The sequence below is a fragment of the Typopeltis vanoorti genome, chromosome 18 (assembly GCF_054136105.1).
Source record: "Typopeltis vanoorti isolate ZY-2024b chromosome 18, IOZ_Tvanoo_1.0, whole genome shotgun sequence".
Taxonomy (NCBI): Eukaryota; Metazoa; Arthropoda; class Arachnida; order Uropygi; family Thelyphonidae; genus Typopeltis; species Typopeltis vanoorti.
The window spans coordinates 110,001,993-110,025,738 of NC_143566.1; the positions used below are offsets into that span (position 1 = coordinate 110,001,993).

General features: G+C 35.4%; 1 long non-coding RNA gene across 1 annotated transcript; it reads left to right on the top strand.

The window, feature by feature from the left end:
* The first annotated feature begins 19,811 nt into the window (after positions 1-19,811).
* Positions 19,812-21,905, top strand: LOC150097061 (uncharacterized). Its single transcript, XR_016549822.1, has 3 exons — positions 19,812-19,866; positions 20,828-20,979; positions 21,771-21,905. It is a non-coding gene; the product is annotated as an uncharacterized LOC150097061 (long non-coding RNA).
* The last annotated feature ends 1,841 nt before the right edge of the window (positions 21,906-23,746 follow it).

Genomic DNA, 23,746 nt, shown 5'->3' on the forward strand with positions numbered 1-23,746 from the left:
AATTCACCGACAAAGCCCCTCAGCGGGCCGTGCCAGAGAACACCTTCCCCGGAGACTCAAAGTGCTCCCTTAAGGCAAAAACCCCAAGAGAGCGAACTCAAAAACTCGTCGCCCAAGGGGATAAGAGCAACAGCCGAACCTCAGTTAAACTTCATTGGTACAGCTTTGCGTTGCTATCCATCACCCCCAAGGGCATTAATGAACCAATCGACTATGTAAGTAAAGGTTCTATCTCAAAAATATGGACGATCTCTAGGCCACTCATTCGTGGGCGAAAGACCATCCAAATCTCAGCGTTGGTTCTACTCAGTGAAACTCGATTACCGAGCAGAACCGCTCAAATTCCGAGGAAAATAATTCACCGACAAAGCCCCTCAGCGGGCCGTGCCGGAGAACACCTTCCCCGGAGACTCAAAGTGCTCCCTTAAGGCAAAAACCCTAAGAGAGCGAACTCAAAAACTCGTCGCCCAAGGGGATAAGAGCAACAGCCGAACCTCAGTTAAACTTCATTGGTACAGCTTTGCGTTGCTATCCATCACCCCCAAGGGCATTAATGAACCAATCGACTATGTAAGTAAAGGTTCTATCTCAAAAATATGGACGATCTCTAGGCCACTCATTCGTGGGCGAAAGACCGTCCATATCTCAGCGTTGGTTCTACTCAGTGAAACTCGATTACCGAGCAGAACCGCTCAAATTCCGAGGAAAATAATTCACCGACAAAGCCCCTCAGCGGGCCGTGCCGGAGAATACTTTCCCCGGAGACTCAAAGTGCTCCCTTAAGGTAAAACCTTAAGAGAGCGGACTCAAAAACTCCTCGCCCAAAGGGGTAGCAGCAACAGCCGAACCTCAGTTAAACTTCATTGGTACAGCTTTGCGTTGCTATCCATCACCCCCAAGGGCATTAATGAACCAATCGACCGCATCTCACGGTCGATTGATTCCTTGTTTCCAATCAACTACTAGTACTTCAATATAAATTTATACAAAAAGTCTTCTTTTTAAAAAACGGTATATTAGCTTACTACAAATTTGTTTTCATAATAGTTAAAAAAATTAAATAATTTAATTTAATAACAATACTTTTAAAAGTTACAAAGATATTTTAATTAATTTATTTTAATATATATAAATTAACTTAATAAAATACAATTTTATCAACGTAAATTATATTAGTATAGATGTCCTTGATCAAAATTTCTTTATATTGATATTACATACAATTCTCTTGTGATAATAATCAAAATTGGCTTTATTTGGAATGTTTATGTCTTCTCGGACGATTTAAGATAGCGAGAAAACTTCCAGTCGTAGTATAAAAGAGATAAAATGTAGAATTTCGTTAAGAAATCAAAAATATTATTAATGTCAACGAGAATGAAGTAGGTGCAATTTTTTTTCGATCCACATTTAGTATATAGACTGTGTTCAAGGTTATTGGCTGGTTTGAAATGAGGAAATTAAAAGACAATGATGTGTCCCTGACTTTGTTTTCTCTTTAATACGTCTCTCTTTCTCACCTTCTTGATGCAAAGTATCCCATAGAATTTGAATAATCGATGAATAATTGATGATACAGTTCTCAATAAAAAAAAAAGAAAACACCGAAACATATGTAGGGGGGAACAAGAATAAAATAACAATGATTACGCATATTTGCCAACGTAGGATGTTTTGACTAAATATAGGTCACTTTGAACGACATCAAAGGATTTGGAGATGAATGTTCGTTTTAATTTTATAAAGCTTCGTACGCGTTTTGTGTTTTTGAACATTATTAGGCCTCAAACAAATGCATATCACATTACTGAACAAAAAGCTGAATGCGCAGAATGTTGCGTTTATTTCAGCTAAATTGTAGTTTGTCATATAGGAGGACGGATCAGAAATAACTAGAGAATTTTTATTGGAATATAAAGACATTAAACGTTTGAGATATGTATTTCAAAACTGCATCCCTCTTAATTCTGTTCTAGATATCATTCCTTTGTTAAGAAGACTTTCTTTGGAGACAATCTGCAGCAGCAATGCCTTATTGAGATCTGTATCTAGCACGTCTTGAAATTTTCTCCTTAATGAGTTTTTTTTTTTTTTTTTTTTTAAGAAAAGAAACTCAGAAACAGAAAGAAATCGCAGTGGAACTAAGTTCGATGAGTAAAGCGGGGTAGCAGAAAACTATGGGGGATGTTTGCATTCGAATTCCTAGATGATCAAGGCCACTTGGAATAGCACAGTGTCGTTTGTACAATAGAACTCAGGTGTTAGAGAACCCGGAACCTAAACCCAGAACTTGATGTTCTACGTTTAGTGGTTCAAGAACGATTTTGTACGCTGGGATTTGTAATCCAGCCTTCCGGAAGAAATTTCCGATGAATCCGATTCTCCACGTCAAAGACAGCGAACAACTTGCTTTGGTTTTTGAATTGATTAGGATTGAGGCCAAAAGAACCAAGGCTATGGGGTTCACTCTGTGTATTTTCCGGCACTGTTGCTTCTTTGAATGCTTCCTTACATTTCGTGTTTCTGTGGCCAATTTTTATGTAATTCCCTGAGGAGAGGCTCCTCAGAGAGAGAGTTGCAACCCCCCCCCTTTCGGACTTGTATAATGCTATGCATTACGGGAAGGGCCACCACCCAGACAGGTTGCGACCTTTATTAAGGTACTCTTAAATAGCAGGGGTACCTCTTCAAAGAGTCTGAGTGATCTCCAAGTTCACTCTAAATCCCACTGAGTGACTCACCTTAATGGGTCACTACGAACTCATCACTTCTGACCTAAATCGTTCACGGACAGAAAACCCAGCGGTTAGCCCCGCTAAGTGAGAACCTGCCGCTGAGCAGAACGGGTCTATTACCGAGACAGCAAGCAAGCCCAATGTCTTCTGGGTCTCGCTAGACCCAGAAGAGATACCAAGGTTCAATTAATGCCACGTCATATATTTCTGTATTGAAATCTTTGGTGATAAACAACTTCTGTTGTTAGTTAAATAGCCAAATCACAGTGAGGTTATTCCTGCTGTTTCAACGCAGCACACCTACAGTACTCTGCATCTTCATATTTCCACTCATGTCGGGTGATGGAAGATATCGTTTCCGATTTTTTTTTTATCACCAGACATGAAATATGCTCAGTTGTTTAAGCTAAGGCGCCCGTTCTTTCTGAATTTTTTAGGCAAGTAACAGATAAAATGAACTGATCTACGCTAACAGATTCATATCAAATAATCAATGGCATCGATTCTCATGTAGTGTGCGCGTTATTTTCGAAAATTTTCCAAACATATTCTCTTCTAAAAATACACAGGTAAATAGGAAAATTTTGGGATTGAGTGTATTCGAGGACATGCAAATTTTCTGTTAAATATAAATAAAATGATCTTACGTAATAATATCACACCATTCCTAATTCGTGTTTTACGCATAACTGCATAACGGTACTGACTTGATGGGTGAAGCAAAAATGCTTTTCATATTCCCCTTCATCTGAAAAGGAAAGTTCTTTGAGTGGAGAATTATTGAGCTTTAAGCTCTCCCTGGAAGGGCAGTGAGATTAGGTGTGTTCATCTGAGCATAGAATTGACTTGGGTCTCTTGTATTTGCAGAAATCTGCTTCATTATAGTCTGAAGCTTGCTTGATCAGTGGTATTCGATTTGGGCTGAATATTTGTCTTCGAAGTGTGACTCCACACAGGAGATGCATAAGTTATGACTGGGCGTATTACCATCTTGTATATGAGCAGTTTGTTCTGAGTATCTAATTTACTTTTGCTGTTGATCATGGGGTAGAGCTGCGTTATTGCTTTAGACGTCTTTGAACTTATGTGTTCTATATGGTTGGTGAATTGTAGTTTTTTATCCAGAATTACTCCAAGATATTTGACTGTATTCTGCCATGGGACTTTAACACCTAGTAAATGTATATCTTCCTTGATTTGAGGCTTTTTTCTAGTGAACAGTATGGCTGCGCTCTTCTGTGGATTGGTTTGAATTCTCCAGTCCATAAACCATCTTTCCAGCGTGTGAATGCTGCTTTGGAGTCTCTTGATAGCCAGTTTTGGGCTGAGAGATCTGGCTAATAATGCAGTGTCATCAGCATATAATGCAGTGATTGTTGAGCTTGGATTTTGAGAGATATCAGCAATATAGATAGAAAACAGCAAGGGGCCAAGAGTGAGCCCTGCGGTACTCCCGCCAGAACCTTGCGTCTGGTTGATACAGTTTCATTTATTTTGACTTGCATGTATCTGTCTCTGAGGTAAGAGTGAATTATTTTAACTAGATTAATAGGTATATTGAATGTGATGAGTTTGTAGAGAAGACCTTGATGCCACACCTTATCAAAAGCCTTTGCAGCATCTAAAAAGACTGCAGTTGTATGAAGATTCCGATTGAAGCCTTCGGAAATGTATTCGATCAGCCTGTGGATCTGCTGAACGGTAGAATGGTTTTTTCTGAATCGAAATTGCTCATTTGGGATTATATGTAGTTGGTCCGTTTGTGATTGAAGTCTAGTAAGGACTACTTTTTCTGCAATCTTTCCAAGGTTAGACAGAAGACTGATAGGTCTGTAGTTTTCAGGGAGTTGAGCGTTTTTTCCCATATTTTTGATTGGTGTGACATCTGCTATTTTCCATGTTAAAGGGAAATACTGGAATCTGAGGATGGCATTAATTATGCTGACTAGATGTACAATGGCTTTTCTGGGGAGAAGTTTAATTATTCTGTTAGTAATTCCATCTGGGCCTGGAGCTTTATTGTTGTTCGGGTTATAATGTTTATAACTTCTGTTGGAGAAGTGGGTGTGAGAGATTCTAGATCATCTTTTGTTCTGTTATGGCCTGCCTAACTCAGCGGTGAATCTTGTAGATGAGATTGATGTTCAAATTTTCATATGAGGGGTTGATTGACTTTCCAAGCTGTCGGCTAGAGCCTCTGCCTTTTCCCCATCATTGTGAGCTATTCCTTTCGAGGTTTGAATTGAGGGTAAAAGTTGTCTTTTGGTGCGGAAGGTTCGCAGAAACCTCCATATGGAGTTGTCCTCAGGGTTTAATTTTGTTAGCTTAGATTCCCACTCCCGGTTTCGATGTGTCTATAGGGCTTCACGTACTTGTCTATTTAATTTGTTCAAATTTGCTTTATCTTGAGGAGCTCTTGTGTTATGATACCGCTTTATGGCTTTGTTTTTCAGTCTAATTAAATCCATAATTTCCTCGGGGATCCGTCCACTACGGTGAAAAACTGTGGTTTGGGTAACTGCCTTTATTGCATTTTTGATTTGATTGGTAAAGTTGATTGCAGCCATTTCTATCTCCTTTTTAGTATGAATAGTAGGGACTGGGCCAATGTGATCAGGTAAGATTCTGGTGAGTTTGTCCCAAGATATGAAAGAGTGGGGAGGGGAGAATTGTTCTTGTGTACCAAGTTTAAGCAGAATAGGGTTATGATCTGATGAAAGTTCATTTATTGCTTCCAGCTGGTATTGGTATCTGATGTTTTTGAGGACAACTATGTCAAGTACATCTGAACTTCCAGTTGAGCTATGATGGGTGGGCTCTGTGGGTCCGGTTACAACAATAGAATTTTGCGTTGCTTAATGGTTTAGAATTCGACCTTTATCATTGATTGTGGAGCTATGCCAGGCTGTATGTTTGGCATTAAAGTCACCAGCCATGATGATGATGGAGTCAGAGCAGGCCGAGAATGGGGTCCAAATCGGATACCAGCAATGGAATGCTGGGTGGATTATACACAGCGTAGATTTTGATATTGCCAGCGTTGTTGGTATTAACTTCAATGCCTGTTATCTCTAGGTTCTTGGTTTGGGGATTGGTCAGAACATTGTGGCTTAGATAGTTTTTAATGTATAGCTGTTCCTCCTCCACTTCCGGTTAGTCTATCTGTTTTGTACATAGTATAGTTCCGTAATTTGGGATTATTAGCTGGCCTGAGATGTGTGTCGTTTACCAGTATTATGTCAGGATTATGCCTGTGAGAGAATCTTGTAGTTCTAGGGTTTTCTTGCTGAGTCCGTTGGCATTCCATGCCGTGATCATGAGAGAGTTGGGATGGAATTTTCTTCTATTCATTGTTGAGGGCTGTCAGAATTGAGTGGGTACCTTGTAGGAATCTTTTCGTGGAGGACGGTGAAGGATTCGTCAAACTGAATTCTTGTAACATGGTAGCTAGTGAGGCAGTTAGTACTGAAGTTAGATTTGAGCCTATATGATCATGAGATGGAGTAGCCTTTGTTGGTGCTGCCTTTGCATAAGTTTTAGGCATTTGTTTCCTTTCTTGAGTTGTTGGGCTACTGATAGTTTGGGCAGGGGTGTGATTAGCACGGCTGGCTTGAGCATCGCTGAATTGTGTTGGAGGGGTAGTTTTTTGTAACCCTCGGTTATTTGGGTGTAATGCATTCCTTGTAGTTTGCAAGGGTGAGGTGGTCCTCCACAATTTGCGCATTTAGCTGGAGTGGATCTTGTTTTGTACACATGACTGTCTGGTGGCCCTCGCCACATTTTAAACATCTGTAATTTGCCTTGCAGAGTTTTTGGGCATGGCCAAACCTTTGGCTTCTATGGCACTGCCCAGCCATCGACTTCTTCCTTAGTGGCTCAGTAGAAATTCTGAGGCCACATATCGTTGTTAATTCATAAATCTCTTTCTGTGTCTTATCAATTTCTACAAGTATTAGTGGCATTGGTCTTTTATCTGCCCTGAGCATCCTGCTCACTTTCACTGGTGTTAGGTTCCGACTCATGAGATCAGTGGTGACTTCTTGACAGGTGACACCCTCGGTCACTCCGCGAAGCACAACCTTGAGATTTTTCTCGCTGGGTAAAGCAAAAGTATGATATGGGAGACTTTTGTTATCCATTAGTCTTGTTAGCTGTCTGTAGTCAGTGACTGAGGCTGGCTGGATTTTGACTCCTTCATCTTGATTTTTTGCCCAGGAATATGCAATTTTGTGTTCTCTAAGGGCTGTGGTGACAGTGGTCCATTTGTCCTTGTCCCTAAGTATTACTGGTGGAACCTTTTCGGTGTTCTTTGGGACTTTTAATGTACATGTGTCTTCATCCATCTGGTCTTCTATGATTCTTCTTCTTTTGTTAGAGTGCTCCCCTTGAGAGATGTTTTGACAGGGAGATTTTGGTGACAGAGCAGCAATGAGATCCTCTTGTGACATCTCATTCTCCTCCTCCTCTCCATCATTAGAGTGAATGTACTCTTTTATGAATCCTGGCCAGTCAGTTTCTAATTTGCTTATTATAAGTTTGAGCACTTCTAGAGACTGCTCCTTGTTAAGGAACTGGATATGATCTTTGATGTTGTCCATCTCAAAGTGGCTATTTCCTGCCAGCAGAGATGGGTTAAAAGCAGTATAATAATCCCGCAGGGCTGGGGGCATGCCAGCAAAGTATCCTGTAGACCTAGACGGACTACTAGCAATATATGATCCCGCAGGGCTTGAAGCCTGCCAGCAAATGTCCTGTAGACTGAGTTAGTCTACTAGCAATGTAGGCCTAGCGAATCGCGCTTGTAATTACAAATGACTTACCGATAAAGCACTATGGAAAATCAAGTGACTGTTTATGGTAGCAAGCAATTAACTACTATTACTAATGAATAAGCATAAATAAATATAAATCGCTAAAAACATATCAAACCAATTCATAATGCATCATCAATAATACACGACACTAAACACTAACACACGAGCCGCCATCTTTATTTTCGCAATCTCGTGTTTTACATCAATTCATTATTATATTCATTATCAATTCATAATATTTACTATATGGTGTTTCTTTTCCCTTCTTCTTCTTCTATTGCTAAACAAGTCAATGTATTTCATTTATTATTATTTTAATTTTATATTATTTATTTCAGTTCTCTATATAACAATTAATGCGTAAAAGTAAAAATCAATTAGTTTACTCCCATCGTTGTCACTTCTTTCTTTTCTACACACGAGTCTTCATTCTACAGCCAGATCGATTCTTTGAACTTGATTACCTCGAACGATAGAAATATTTAAAAAAAAGATTATCAATGGGTGGAGCATTGATGTTGGTTGATTGCTTTTTTTCATTGGTTTATACTTAACGATGAGCAGATCGAAACAACGACCTTGGTGTTAGTGAAAACATTCCAGTACATTCTTTTCGTTCTCTTCCAAACACTATATAAAGAGCTCGGGAACGAAAGAGAGGCATGTTAATCTTCGGCAGTAAGACTAGCAACTAAACAACCATGCAGCTCTTCGTAAGTATATTTGTTATCGCATTTTATTTCGAGCTGGTACTGATTAGTATACTAGTCTAACGCTTTTCTTTCGTTTTAAAACTATTAAAACGAAAGAAAAGTTACGATTAATTTACAATTGAATTGTAGGGACAACTTAAATGCGCGACAAAATATTTCGTGCTGGTTAAAATCTTAATTTTAACCAGCACGAAATATTTTAGTGTTTAAAATAATGTAACGTTAAATTATTTAATATTCCATTTACATAAATACGGGGATTCCCACCCACAAGAAAAACACTGGAAGTATTTATTCATTATTTTTAACAGATTGCTAAATGAATGAACTCTTCAGAAATAGTAAAATCTGTAGTTAATGAATGTTTCAATTTTTCTTTTGTCAAAAGGAGTCCATTCATCGAGGGAGTTTGTACTTGACTTCTTATTTACTGTCACTGCTGAAAATATTCTTACAGTTGCTGCTGATGAATGAGGGAGGCACAGTACAGCTTTAACTAACGTTGTTAAATTAGGAAACATTTGTTCTCCTACAGCATTTTTCATTTCGAAAACTTTATTCCAAAAAAACACGAATTCTTGACCTTTTTTCGATGTTTTTACAGTCTTCAAAGTTGCCATTCTTTATATACATTTTCTATGTCTAAAACCTGGCCATTGTCGGCTGGAGTTCTCTTTTCAATGGGGACCAAATTACGCTATACATCAATAAAAGATGGATACTCATATTAAAATATTTAATTTTCCCGCTTGTTTTCAGTTTAGTAATGATTTTGAATAGCGAAGGATATATTTTCATTGGCTAATCCCAGTCGGATTGCGTGAATACCGGATCGGGGTAGAAGAGAAGGTTAGCGAACAGTGAGAGGTAGAGAAAAAAAGAGAAATCATGTTTGTGTCACTCAGTGTGGCATATGGGGAGGTGAGAGAAGAGAAAAATATTAAACTCATATGTCTAACTCTCATGTTGTTGTTATTATTCGTAAGGAAGAAAGTACTCGATCTGTTGGTGAACGAACTAGAACACTAAATATTTATAAAATGTACTAGACCTAGTACGAAAGTACTAGAGATGGTCACCCTGAATCTAACGCTTTTCTTCGTTAAATTTCTCTTGAAAGGGATGGTGACCTAACCCACTACTCCCCTTAAAACTATATTTAAGATTAGATTTAATCTCTCCTGCGAAATGTCTCCCGCTCCGCAAAGGTTTGATTTCTTTTTTCAATTCTCCTTTTCACTGACCAATCCTGTTATATATATTTATATATTTATATTTATTTAGAATATTTATTTATTTAGAAGAAAACTCCATCTTGAAACATTTCACAATTGAATTGCTATGATGTGATACCAACAACCTGTTGCAAATTTATTGTAAGATGATGATACGAAATAATTAAAGGTGTATTCTACTTTTCTAAACATTAAGAACTTTTCAAATTATTTAAAGTAAAAAAACATTAAATTAAAAGAAAAATATAAGTTACTCATTAATTATATAATAGATTAATTAAAATAATCTAATAAACGGGAAATTATGTTAGTGTTTAATAACAACCGTTTTTGAATTTTAATATCTATTTTCACAACGATCTGATTAGCTGTATTAAGTTAAAAGTATTAATTTTAGGTACAATTTTTACTAAGTTACAGTATTTGTTTCAGTTTGCTCTCCTCTTGTTGGCCCTTTTTGTGGCCACCCTAGCAGTATATCCCTACTACGCCGGCTATGGCTACGGATATGGCTATCCTTACGGATATGCTGGCTATTACGGAGGACATGGCTATGGCTACTATTGGAAGTAGTAAGTATGTTTGTAAATAAACAGTTAATTAGGCTATATTTGGGAGTAGACAAGAGCATAAAATTTTCAGTATAATATTGTAATAATCTAAAAAGTAATTAAAAATAATCTAAAAATGAAATAAATGTCATCAATATTTAATTTATAAATGATAAAATAATTTTAATCTCTTTTAATTATATATATATGATTCTTTATTAATTTAGCGGTACTTTTCTTTCACAGAAAAATTCAAGATCACTCCTTCAACTTTCTGGATTACTGATATTTTAATGAAGATGTAAAAATCATCACAAGACTTCGGTGTTCCTCATCTCTGTAATCTTATGCCTTTTTTCTTCTCTATTAAAGTACCTTAGCACTCTTCTTGTGTGTGTCTGCATCATTTTATTCACACCTTTTTTTTCTTAATGTGAGCTGAAAAATGGGTGATTTTAAATATAATGAAATGGCAATTGTATTATATACGTTTGACTTCAATTCAATAATCGCTCAGTATGAAGAAGACTTTACCTAGAAGTGAAATAGATGCTGAAACAAAGAAATGCTAAAACTAAATACAAATTTCCTTAACTGATACCATGGCTCTAACTTTAGTATTTAATCTGCAGACTCAAACCATATATTTTTATTATTATTATTACATAATCTCGTTTATTTACATTGTAAATACTACATGATATTAATGAAAGTAGAAACGTACACTGACTACTCTGCCACCTATCGTACATAAGAAGAATCTACTGTTGCCATGGAAACATGGTAACCTAACTCGATCCTTTTGATTTCTATTTTATTATATTAAAATATTAATATGAGATATCAGGTTTCTTTGTTTAAGGATTCCATTACAAGCAATAAACAAATTCTGATCACTGTATAATAATCAACTATCAGTCAATTAATAAAATAACTTTTAAAAGTGTAAAATTCATGCAAACTACAACTGTTTGTTCCTCTGCTTTGAACTCTTACGGAGTTCTCGCGGGTGTCACAGAGTGACTGCAACAGTAGACTATAAACATTATGTTTTGAATATTTAATTACCATTAGCTATTTACTGTAGCTCGCTACATTCTGATGAATGTCAAGCACCCTTTATAAATCTATCTGAAACCTGAAATGGGAAATCAGTGCTTCATAATACATTTAAGTCGTTATCAGTGGCTTAGAGATGGAGAAACCACTAAATCCCTCTGATTAAAATTGGAATGAAATTAGTCCAAATTCATAGCCGTAATATAAAACTCCAGGCTAATTAACTACTGTGAAGAGAGATGAATAAATGCAGCAATTAATACTATGAGTACTCTGGTCTGTACTTATTCTCCAGTATTTATACTTATTCCCCTAAAGAAACATGAAGATTTCTAGAAATCTGGTCATTTTTAAGATACACACTATGTAATGGTTAATAGCATTTTAATTCATAGTGATGCCACAAAGCAATACCGATATTTTAAAAGTTTTATGCGCATGCGTGTTTATGTTGATAGTAGAGAGATAAGTGAGTGCATAAGCGAGATTTAGTGTAATACAAATTTTTGACCACCTCGCAGTCTCGATTACATCCTTAGATTTATTTTTATTTAATTTTATTTTTTTGTTCTATAGATTTAAGTGAAATGTTTACGATGAGTTAAAAGGCAGAATTAGAAATACTACGCCTAGTCTGTAGGCTAATAATTTGAATGAATTTAAGTTATTATTGAAATATCGGTACTCTGTTGCAAAAACCAAGTATATTTTTAAAGAAATTTTAACTTTAAGAAATTCATAAAGATCTTTCAATCTTGTGAATGTGACTTCATGGAGAGAGTGAGAGCAGTTGATGATGGGGAGGAGAGACTGACTGTAAGTGAGCAAGAGGTGTTTGGGGAGTTGACTAAACTAGATGTAAATATGGCTGTGGGACTTGATAATATATCACTGCGTATTCTGAAGGAATGGGTGAAGGGGTGCTTAAGGGTCAAGGGGGTGCTTAAGGGTCAAAGCTGTATAACTGAGAGGAGACCCCCACATAGCCTTTAAAGGAATGCGGAGAACCGACCAGGACTTCTGACCTAATGTTCAATCCTCACCTTCTCGCGGTGCACCCTGTTGGATATCTACCTGGATACTGAACGAACGAGGATGGGTTGGCAATTTGGGATTTAGCCGACCAAATTGTATTCTTATTGGTTAAACCAAAATATAGAATGATGGTACAACATGACAAAATTTCATGCCGGCTGGGGCGTCGCCCGGTTAAACAAGGCCCCCGTTGTTTTCACCAGGGTGAACAGCGAAAAGTCAGCTACTGCAACAAATCTGAAAGAACACTCCAACTCAACATCACCAGAGTTAAAGATCAGTACTATCAACGTAAGAAGCCTGAATGGCAAAGAAATGGAGCTAGCTGAGGAATTAGATAAGTACCAGATCGACATAATAGGGGTGACTGAAACAAAAAAGACCAAAACTGGTGAGATCTTTCTGAGCAATAAATACAAAATGTTATATTCAGGCAATGACAATCAAGGAAAAGAAGGAGTAGCCATAGTATTCAACACAAAATACGAGGCTAATCTTCTTGAATAGGAGGTAGTCTCAAGTAGAGTAATGTGGGCAAATATGAGAATGCATAAGAGAGATGCACACACATATCTACGGTACTGCTTTCTCTAAATCCTCAAACCTTATTGTCCCACAGAAGGTTCTACTAAGGTAGAAGTGGAGGAATGGTTTGAGGATTTAGAGAAAGCAACTGTTCGTGGCTTGTGTTTAAATGAAGGAGAGGAAAAAAATTCTCATCTAGTTAGTGCTTGGTAAGAATATATTGTTGGAGGTAGAGGAAATAAGAGATTTGGGGTGATAGTGGATAAGAATCTAAAATTTAGGGGACACATCGCCAAAATTGTGAAGACAACACAAAGCCTTCTGGGAATGATTCAATAATCATTTGGAGAATTGTTAAGAAATTTGAACCACTTAAAATTGAATGTGAAAATCTAAAGAGTATATTTACAGCGCAGTACGGAAATCAGAAAAATGGCACATTTCTAGAGTTTTGATTACGACAAAATCTCCGTAATACAACACAGCTGAAGATGAATTAGACAATCTCAGAAGTTCCTTAATGGAAAATCGGATTTTTCATCCCGAAAACTGGCAAACCAGCCCTTGAACACACACATATCTACAGACATAAAACACTTATCCTTAGAGGAATTCAAGACTGCATTCCTCCAAGTGTAAATGATCATCATCATCATCAATTTCCTGATATTATTATTATTACGTAACACCTTCAGGGAGTCCAAAGACTCATCGAGGGAGGGTACCTACTCTACAAATGTCCGTCCGTACCGCTCCACCTATTCACCAACCGCAGTTACCTTCATCATCTAAACCAGCGATTTTCAACCGGTGTGCCGCAGCATATTTTGGTGTGCCGCTAAGAGGTCTTCAGGTGTACCGGGAGATTTATGAAAAAAAATTAATTGAAAGAAATAATGTCGTATTTTGCGCATTTATTTATTACTTTCTGGTCTTCCCTCTTCCTGTGTGTGTGTGTGTGTAAATCAATCAAAATTATGCCTATTTTTGTCAGATCATCAAAAAAATTAAAAGGATATAGTTTCAGTGTGCTGCAGAATTTTAATAATTAGTGTAGGTGTGCCGTATTATGGAAATGGTTGAAAATCACTGATCTAAACAAATCCGTCTACCGCCGATCACCACCAGTAGTATTTTCACAAATATCTATGCTTACAACGGGATTTGAACCCGCAGTCATTCGGCTAGAGAGTGAATACGCTAACCACTCGACCAACCAAGCCAGCAGGTTTATATACATGCACCCCAAGGGTTATATAGGATAATATGATAGCCATCAAATAATACGGTACTTCTTTCTTTTTTATGAAAAGATGTTAGTAGCAAAAGATGTCAGGATTTAATCTTGGGGGAGGGCCGAGTTGAGTAGACGATTTGAGAATACACACTACGCATCGCATGCTATATATAATATAATATACGTAATATATAACACACATAATGACTGAACATCTGCAATGATCGCTAATTCATAAGTAGTAGAGAAATAAAAGACACGACACAACATAAATTTAAAAAAAAAAAAAGAATTTTAATTAGGAAAATATTTTTGGAAAATTTTCTAAAGTTTTTTCCTTTTTCTTTGGGGGGAAACGGGCCCTGGTCCCCCTCAGGGTGCACCACTGGTTAGTACTACCGCACTAACATCTCCCACAACAAAATTGTTGTCTTTATCACCGTGTTATTTCGACATAACGCTGGAGCCATTTTCAACCAAAAATGCAAAATGAATACAGGTAACCTTCGTATAACGCGGTTTCGATATAACGCGGTCTACAAATTGTAGTAACCCTTGCTGAACGCGGTACTTATACAACGCGGTTTCGATATAATACGGTCTACAAACTGTAGTAACCCTTTATCTTTTCATATATTTTTCAACGCGCGCCTTAAAAATCAAATTTTATATTCGTTAAATTTGTGTCTGCCAGAATCGCGCATAAAGTCGCGAATTTATATTAGGGACCTTTATTGTTTGCGTATAAAATATTTATTGTTGAAAATTGTCTTCGTTTTCTGCTAGGAAAGCGCATTAGAAATCATAAGTGTGTTAATCTCAAGCTGAGCGCTTTATTTTTTGGTGAGACGTACAATATGTATGCTTTTTTTACGTAAAAATTTATTTTTATAGTAATGCCACTTAAAGGGCTTTTGCGATATGGTTGAAAACGAAATTAGTGAATTAATTGATGAGGAAAAAGATTTAAATGAGGAGGAACTGGTACAATTAATAGATGGCGTCGAACTAAATGGCTGGGAAAGTTCTGCTGAAGATTCTTGTAATGAATCCGTTAAAGAATTCAGTTTAAAAAAATTAGCAGAAGGATCGGACTTGGCAAGAAAGTTAGGAAGTTATTTTATGGATAATGATCCCTCAATTGAGGGCTCGGGAAAATTGGACATTTGTTTAGCTTCGTATTATGAACTTAATAAAAAAAAATTGCAGCATAGTGGTAAGCAAGGTCACATTACTGACCGCTTGATAACTAAACCAGCCGAAGTATGCAATGAGAATTATACTAATGACGTCAAAGAGATTTCAAGTGATGACGATGCCCGGCCACTCGTAAATAAAGAACATCTACGAAATGTTAGTTTTGAAGAGAGTGATGACGATTAAAATATACACTTTATTTTATTTTGCCTAAAACATTTATGCATTACGTGTAATGAAGTTTACGCAATGAAGTTTACGTACAATTTATACTTTTATACTATGCATTTGTTTCATAGTTTATATCTTTTCTTAACTCACATGAATTACCTGAATTAAATAAAAATATATTTTTGTTGGATGTCATTGTTTATATAATCTTTAAAAAAAACTATTTCGGAACCTAACCCTACTTTTTCTATGTGATCTGAGTCTCGCATAACGCGATTTATATAACGCGCCATTTCTACGGAACCTAACATCCGCGTTATAAGAGGGTTATTACCTGTATAGTGAAAGCATGGCGTTGGGTTCTTATACACAGAGTAATTGTTACTGTGACCTTTACAAGCAATCGTGGTTTTGCGTGTCAACTTACCATTGATGGTCCTAATTATCATGTTTACTTCAGTGAAATGAAAAGCAAATACTAATCTTGGTGATGTTAATACAGTACGCGGAAGAAACATCTAAAGCATAATAGATTAGAAAGAGAACTCTCTCTCTCGGTTCTTCGGATTACTATCCCCCCCCCCACCCTATGAACCAACACTATCATAATATAAATAAACAAGAGCATGCTTGTTTTCGTTTACATTACTAAACTTGACACCATCTTTTGTTAAAACGTTGCCACCGCCTTCCCAATTTCAGCAAGATTCCTTCTGGCTATCAGCCTCCGGTGTTTGACTTAGCCCTTCATTTGAGCGACGGTAAAAGCACATTAATGTCAAAATAACAGTCCACTAACCAGTTCTTCTTGTTTGTGTTCCGGACACTTGAGAAGAGCCTGTTTGGTGGGGAGATTAACTTTCTCTCGAGGGCAACATTAAGCGTACGATGTTAGGCGAACTCTGAATATACAGGCTTAGGAAAGTGATCGTGGCGATTTAGCACGTTTACGCGGAGTTTAATGTGATTATAATGCCTTAGAAGACTAGTGAACAAATTGGTTGGTTGTTGGAATTAACGTTAAGGCACCTAAGGTCACAAGACGTTAGTTAATCAAGTCGGTGAATGTTCTTAGAACACTTTATGAATATGAGACGTAAAAAAGGAAATAGTTTGAAGAAAAAACAAAATTTTTCGGCATTAATCGGAAGTTGGCCAATGTCTGATTCTCTTTTTCTTGTATTTCATGGTCAGTTTTAATCAGAACTACCAAACCTTAAAGAAGTTCATTAGTGTGGATACGAAATATGAATACTGAATTCGAAATACCATCTCAGAGTTCCATCTGATGGTTCGAATTATTGGGAATAAACAACCTAGGGTTAGCAAGGCCAACTTATCAGAACATTCTGTCCAATTGCATTCTTCAAAAGAAGAATGGGGCCGTTTATTTTAGGTGTACGTTTGTCGGACGTAGAAGACATGCAATAAAACACACAAAAATTCAGAAAATTCTGATTTTAAGAATGTTCTAAATACAAATTACGAAGTTTTCTTAATTGTGGAAAATTTAACTTTTTTATTGTATTGTAACTGCTTCTACTTAGAGAATAATAAAACGGTATGGGATGCATATGGAGTTGAATATTTGAGGCATTAAAAAAATAACTGGAGTTACAAATATGATACACCAATAAACAGTGAATACAATCACCTGATATCCTCTTTCTAGTTTAGAACTAAAATTTTAGATGGAAGTTTGGAGAGAGAGAGATGGGATTAAGAAGGTTTTAATGTGAAGGAAAAGTGAGAGAGTGGAGTTTAGTTCCGAAAAGTTGAACCAGGTTTTTGTGTTAAATGATGAATCAGACTGATGGCAAATGGCAAATTAACATTCCTTATCGATCCCCATTTTCAAGATGATTTTAATCATTGGACCATCACTTAATGGGTGAAAATCGTCGTCCTTTGAAATAAGATTTCGTTTTGGGAGAAGAAAGTCGTCAGATAATCTCCTTTTATATTTATAGTTATAGTCACAGTTTTCCAGTGACTATATTTATAGTCACTGGAAAACTGTTGGCTAATCGTCAACATGCATTACCTTGCGAACGAAACAGTGATGATCGTTGGTAGGAGATGTTTCCCAACTGTAGCACAAAATTACATTTTGACGTTTGCCACTGTCTGTCAATTCTGTACATTTGATCTGTTTCGCGGCAATAAATGCACATTAACCTCCAGCTGTTATGACTGAGCTGTAAGACACTCTTTGTGTGTCTTACAGCTTTTATCCATCATTGCTCATCAGTGATGAGCAATGATGGATGAAAATCTGAGTTCTGAGGAGGGGGGAAAACGCATTTCCTTTCAACTTGTATCCACCTGAAAAAGATCTGAAGTCTAAAGTGAAGTCCTTTATAAGTTTTCATTCTTTTAAATTTTATTACTCTATGATTGTATTAGTGTATTTTTTTTTTAGTTTAGTAGCGTATACTTGAGTACTTCGTATACTTGAATCAACGATAAGTTGATTAATTCATTAGCTTAAGATTTTATTAGTTTAAGTTCGATTTCTTTATTAGAATTTTTAGTTTTATTTTTAGTTAAGAGTTTACGGCTTCATTGTTAATAGATATTCATTCATTAATATGTGGAATGCTAGATTTTGTGAAGCTAAGCATTATTTTCACGTAAAAATGATGTGAAGCTAAGCACAAACGGACTTATAAAGCTTATCTATCATGGTTTAATTTATCAATCAGAAAGAATAATGAGTTAATAAGTACGAACACAGCTGCTTTTTGGGAGTCAAATACGTTCTCTTAATTCTAAAATTGGAATGAATGAAACTTGGTTCGAAAACAACACTGCTAGAAAAGTATTGAAATATTGTGATCAGCAGCCATTTTATAATCAGTGGGTTATTCAAAAAAAAAAAAAATTCTGCCCATAATACCAAATATATCCTAAACGCTATCACAAGTATATATGAAAATAATCAAATTCAAATAAGATTAAATCACGAGCTATCATATACGAGAGAGATAAACCAACAAAGGGTCCGACAAAAATGTCCTCTCTCAGCAACTCTTTTTAATATTTACTTAAATGAACTAATAATAAAATGGAATAAAATTTTCCATCAAGGAATTAAACTTTCTCCTACAGTGAACTTAAACACTCTCCTCTTTGCCGACGACCAAATAATAATTACAAATTCTGAAGATAACTTACAGAAAGCTATTTTAGATCTAAATGAGATAGCCAAAGATTATGGTATGATAATATCAACAGAAAAATCAAAAACTATGGTCTGTAAAGGAAAAGATCCAGAAAGAACTAAAATAGTAATTGATTACACGATCTTAGAACAGGTGAATTCATTTATCTACCTAGGATGTATGATCGCATATGAAAATGAAAAAGATATAAACTCAAAAATAACAGGTGTAATTAACTCTATATTTAAACCAAACCTAGCTCAAAAACAAACCAGACTAAAAGTATACACTACATTAGCCCTACCAGTCTTAATATATGGAAGCGAAATCTGGACAATAAAACAAAAAGACAAACAAAGATTAACAACAGCAGAAATGAAGTTTATGAGAAAAACTGCAAAGTATACCCTATTTGATCACAAAAGAAACGAAGATATTATGAAAGAATTAAACCAGGAATTAGTAATAGAAAAATTAAAATAATATAAATATAAACAGATGAAACGTGTTGAAAGAATGAAAATAGTTCAAGCCACTGGGGAAAAGAAAACCAGGACGTCCTCTTAAACGATTCAACGATGACTTCTAAGGCCGGAACAGGCCATACTAGGCCTAAATCCTTGATACGCATGATGATGATGACGATGACGATGATAATTTAGAGTTTATTTAAGTATTATGTAAAACGTTTCATAAATTTATTATACCTTATTTAATTCCCAAGATTATTTTTTTCTAAATAATATCCCACCAGTCCTTTCCGTCAAAAAAAAAGAAAAAAGAAATCACATTTTTATTATTACAGAATTGCAAGTGAAACAGGTTTTAGAAGTTATCTGAATAGATAAAGGAGGGGGGGATACCTTTAGAGACTACTATTATACATAAAACATCCATTGGCCAAGACATTACATTCCTTTTTTTTATTTCCTTCTATTATAAGCCCAATAGTTATCCATTCCCCAGTCTCTACCATTAGTTATAGTAAGCCCAAGTATATTACAACACCAAAGGAAAACGTATTCACATCTAACCCCCCCCCCCACCAAATCACCAGTTTTAAGCATTCAACGGTTAAAACTCTTCCTTCTTTTCTCCCCTCCCCCAGACTTTTTTTTATCCAATATTAATCACTTCTCATCCTTCTACGGGTAACATTTTACTTGTTTACCTCGAACGAAGTATTTCAAGCATGTAAAACAAAAGCAAAACATTAACGGGTGGAGCATTGATCTTAATAGGACACTTCCTACTTGCCCCACCTGATCGGAAAGATTACGACTGGTTGACCTTGCTATTGAACCAAACAACAAAAAAAATATATATTCCGTTATCGCCCTTTCCCAAAGTATATAAAGGGTTCAACATCTCCAAAGGGCATTGTTAATCTTCAGCAGTAAGAATAGCAACTTACCAACATGCAGCTCTTCGTAAGTATATTGGTTATTCTCTCTTTCGTTTGATTTTAAGTATAATGGACAACTTCAGATATTTTTAAAATTAAAATAAATTTATCTTGTAAGAAAATTCTTCGTATCTGTTTGGTTTTCTCAATGACGATTGCATTTAACCAAAATTATATACAAGCAGACGCCGTACTTTGAATGTGGCTTTAATTTAATAGTTTGTTTTTTCTGGCATTCTCTTGAAAACGAATATTTTGTTATTTTAACTGCAAACCTAGCATTTTTCTTTTTTTAAATAATATTTTGCATTTTTTCTTAAAGTAAGTAACACCTATTGTTAGAATAAAATAAAAGCGACATTTTATTCGTAGAAAAAATCTTTTATCGATAACTTATTTTTAAGAAATATAAGTTAGACACCTATAAATAAATTATATGTATTATTAGGAATATTGCTGTTAATTGTTACGGAGGTTGTTAGAAGAATCGACCGTGAGATGCGGTGATTAATACCCTGGGAGGGAAATGGATGGCAATGCTGTAGCCAATGAAGTTCTAACTGAGGCTCGGCTATTGCTGTTACCCTCCTGCCACGATCAGAGCTTTAATAGCTCAATAACACCTTATCTCTGCACTGTCCTCTACAGATAACGGGGAAGATGAAAAGCATTCTTGCTTCTCCCCTTTAAGCCAGTCCTTATAAGGACTGTTAATTGTTACCGTATGTTACGCATGCGCATAATTTATCTTGTATTGAATTTAACGAGACGAAGTAAAATTAAGGCGATGTAATAATTTGATTCCAGTCTAAAAGATTCATCTTATCTCATAACAGTGGCCTTTTATTAAACTGCGAACTCCCCACAATGCTTAAACAAGTTCAATGAAATGGGGTTGGAGTTACGCTACTTAACTATAGACAATTTGTTCCTTAGTCGAGATAAAGAAAGACTAACACCGAGTCACTTTCTGATTTCTTTTTCAGTTTGCTCTCCTCCTCCTCGCCCTTGTGGTGTGCACCCTTGCCGTCTATCCCTATTACGGCTACCATAGTGGTGCCTACACTCCATGGGACCACTATGGATATGGTGGATACTATGGTGGATACTACCCCTACGGCGGATATTATTATAAGTAGTAAGTTCAAATTGCATTTTTAACCTAAACAATAAATTTTGAAATAATTTCTGAATATCATTATGATAGTATTAACGTAAAATTATCTTGATGTATATAAAGTAAATTATATAAAATATAAAATAAAGTAAATATTTCATTAAATGACAGGTAAAATAGAATGTATTAATGTAATAAAATTTAAAAAATTCCAAATGCCATTTGATAATTTTAAGCTATTTTAATTATTGAGTTAAATAAACAGCATAAATTCTAATAAAGCTTTCTTATCATAAGTTATTTTGGGTGTGCTAATTAATTTTTAAATTAAATATTTATTCTGCCTCCTTTTATTTAAATTTCATATATGATAGTATTAACGTAAAATTATCTTGATGTATAAAGTAAATTATATAAAGTAAATTATATAAAATATAAAATAAAGTAAATATTTCATTAAATGACAGGTAAAATAAAGTAAATTATATAAAATATAAAATAAAGTAAATATTTCATTAAATGACAGGTAAAATAGAATGTATTAATGTAATAAAATTTAAAAAATCCAAATGCCATTTGATAATTTTAAGCTATTTTAATTATTGAGTTAAATAAACATCATAAATTCTAATAAAGCTTTCTTATCATAAATTATTTTGGGTGTGCTAATTAATTTTTAAATTAAATATTTATTCTGCCTCCTCTTATTTAAATTTCATAAAAACTGCTTTTTTATAATTAAAATTATAGATGATTTAATATTTTTTTACTATTTCAATGAGTTCAATGAATTCTTTTTTTTTCCTTTATAGGATGATGTGTAGAAATTTCAGTTCTTTCTAACTTTCATAAGGACGTCCTTCTGAAGCTTCAATTCTTCCAGAACATTTCGTTGTTCTCTCTCCTGTATTACTTCCTCATTTTTTTAAAATAAACAGCTAAAAAATATTTCTGTGTGTGAAGTGTCTTTCTGTGTATAAAAATGTAGCACTTTTTTAGCTGAAACCAACAAAAATGTTTAGTAAGGTTTGCATGGTAAGCACACGAGCGCCATCTATGTCAGAGTTTATTCGCCATTCTTCAATTTTAAAACGTACAAATATAAATGTATTTTGACATATCACTGCTTATTGTTTTAGGTTTATTTAAAACAACTTTTCATATCGATATGTTCGATTCATATCGATATGTATAAATTAGCCACTTTCTGTAAAATTACAGTCAACTTAAAAAGGATCCAGTATACTGCAGAAATACGAAATAATTTAAATAGAAAAATCCTGCTACCTCCGTATGAAATTGGCAAGCTCACCTTCAAATCCTTGGAGGAAACGACAACCAACATTTAAATGATCAATCTTATCATCATTATCCCAATCTTCGTAAATGGAAACGAGTATTTCAATATGCAGATATAAATTTCTTCAAATAGGAGTGCTTTTAAGGAACAAGATTCGAGAATATTTCTTCACGTTTATTCAAAATTAGTTAAGGACGCATTAGCGGACGCGTTTGAAACTCGGTTTTTAAGTCCGCTTTAGTTACTCTGCATATTCTGATGTGAAATCTTTCTTTGCTTAGCTTTAGAACACACAAATCCTATAAATTATCTTGAAATTAAATTCATTCCACTATGAGGTCATTTTCCTACATCTAGATGGATGGCCAGCATAATTATATTATTATTATTATTAGAGTTGGGATGCTCTCGCTTAAACCCCACACTAGATGCACTCACCACTTCAATAGGCAAAAGTATTCCACTCCCTCACTGCTCTGCGAGGGAAAAATCTAGCTCTCATCTCTTTCTTAGTTGCACACGAACTTAACTTTCACTGATGCCACCCCTTGTTATATCTCCTGCCTTCCATTAAAATAACGAAAATTTTCAATTAAATATCCAATAACACCTTTTCAAAAATGTACAGGTCTCCACATATTATTTTCTCCTATTTCCTAAGAGGGAAAAGAAAGATAATATGGTTGAAAACAAATGAACACCTTCTGTCAACTCCTATCCAATATCATTAATGTACAGATTGAAAAACAATAGAAAAAAGAGTGATCTCTAGAGAACAAGACCTTAAATTTGACAAAAAATGAAAAACAGGATGGCAGTGTAATGTCATCAGCAAAACGATGGATTGATTTTGAGGTGTGTGTGTGTGTGAGAGAGAGAGAGAGAGAAAAGAAATTTATATATAGGGGCAATGGACGAACTTTAGGGTGATCTAGCATTGGTCAGGAAATCTGAAGCCGTCGACCATGACAGAGGAAATAAATTGAAATTGCAAAAGGCAGAAGGGAGACCATATGGATATGTGTGTGCATCCCAGCCCCAATCAAGTGTTCTAGTAATGTTAAGAGCGACCACACGACTTTCCATATACTCTTATTGACTTGTATCTAAAGATGAAGAGGAGCTCCGCTGTGGATGGCCAGCTCCCACATCTCACATCCACTGGTGAAACTCATAGTGAGGGGGGTTGCTAAATAATTGGAGTGCATTCAGATTCTGAAAGGCCCACTGTTAATGGTCTCCATTGTTTGAGGCCTCTGTTTTTTCTTTGTTTTCAGAATATGTGCTTACCTTTACACTGGAGGATAGACGTAAAAAGATTATCCAATACTTGAAGAGGATATAAGAGGGGGAGATTAATTCCTAGGCAAAAGTTTTAAACAAGTGAGAGAAAACTACTTGAACTAAAATTCTTGTTGATATCCAGGTTATCTAATATTTTATTCTTCTCATGACGTTTTCCCAAAGGTCATCAGAAGAATCGTGAAA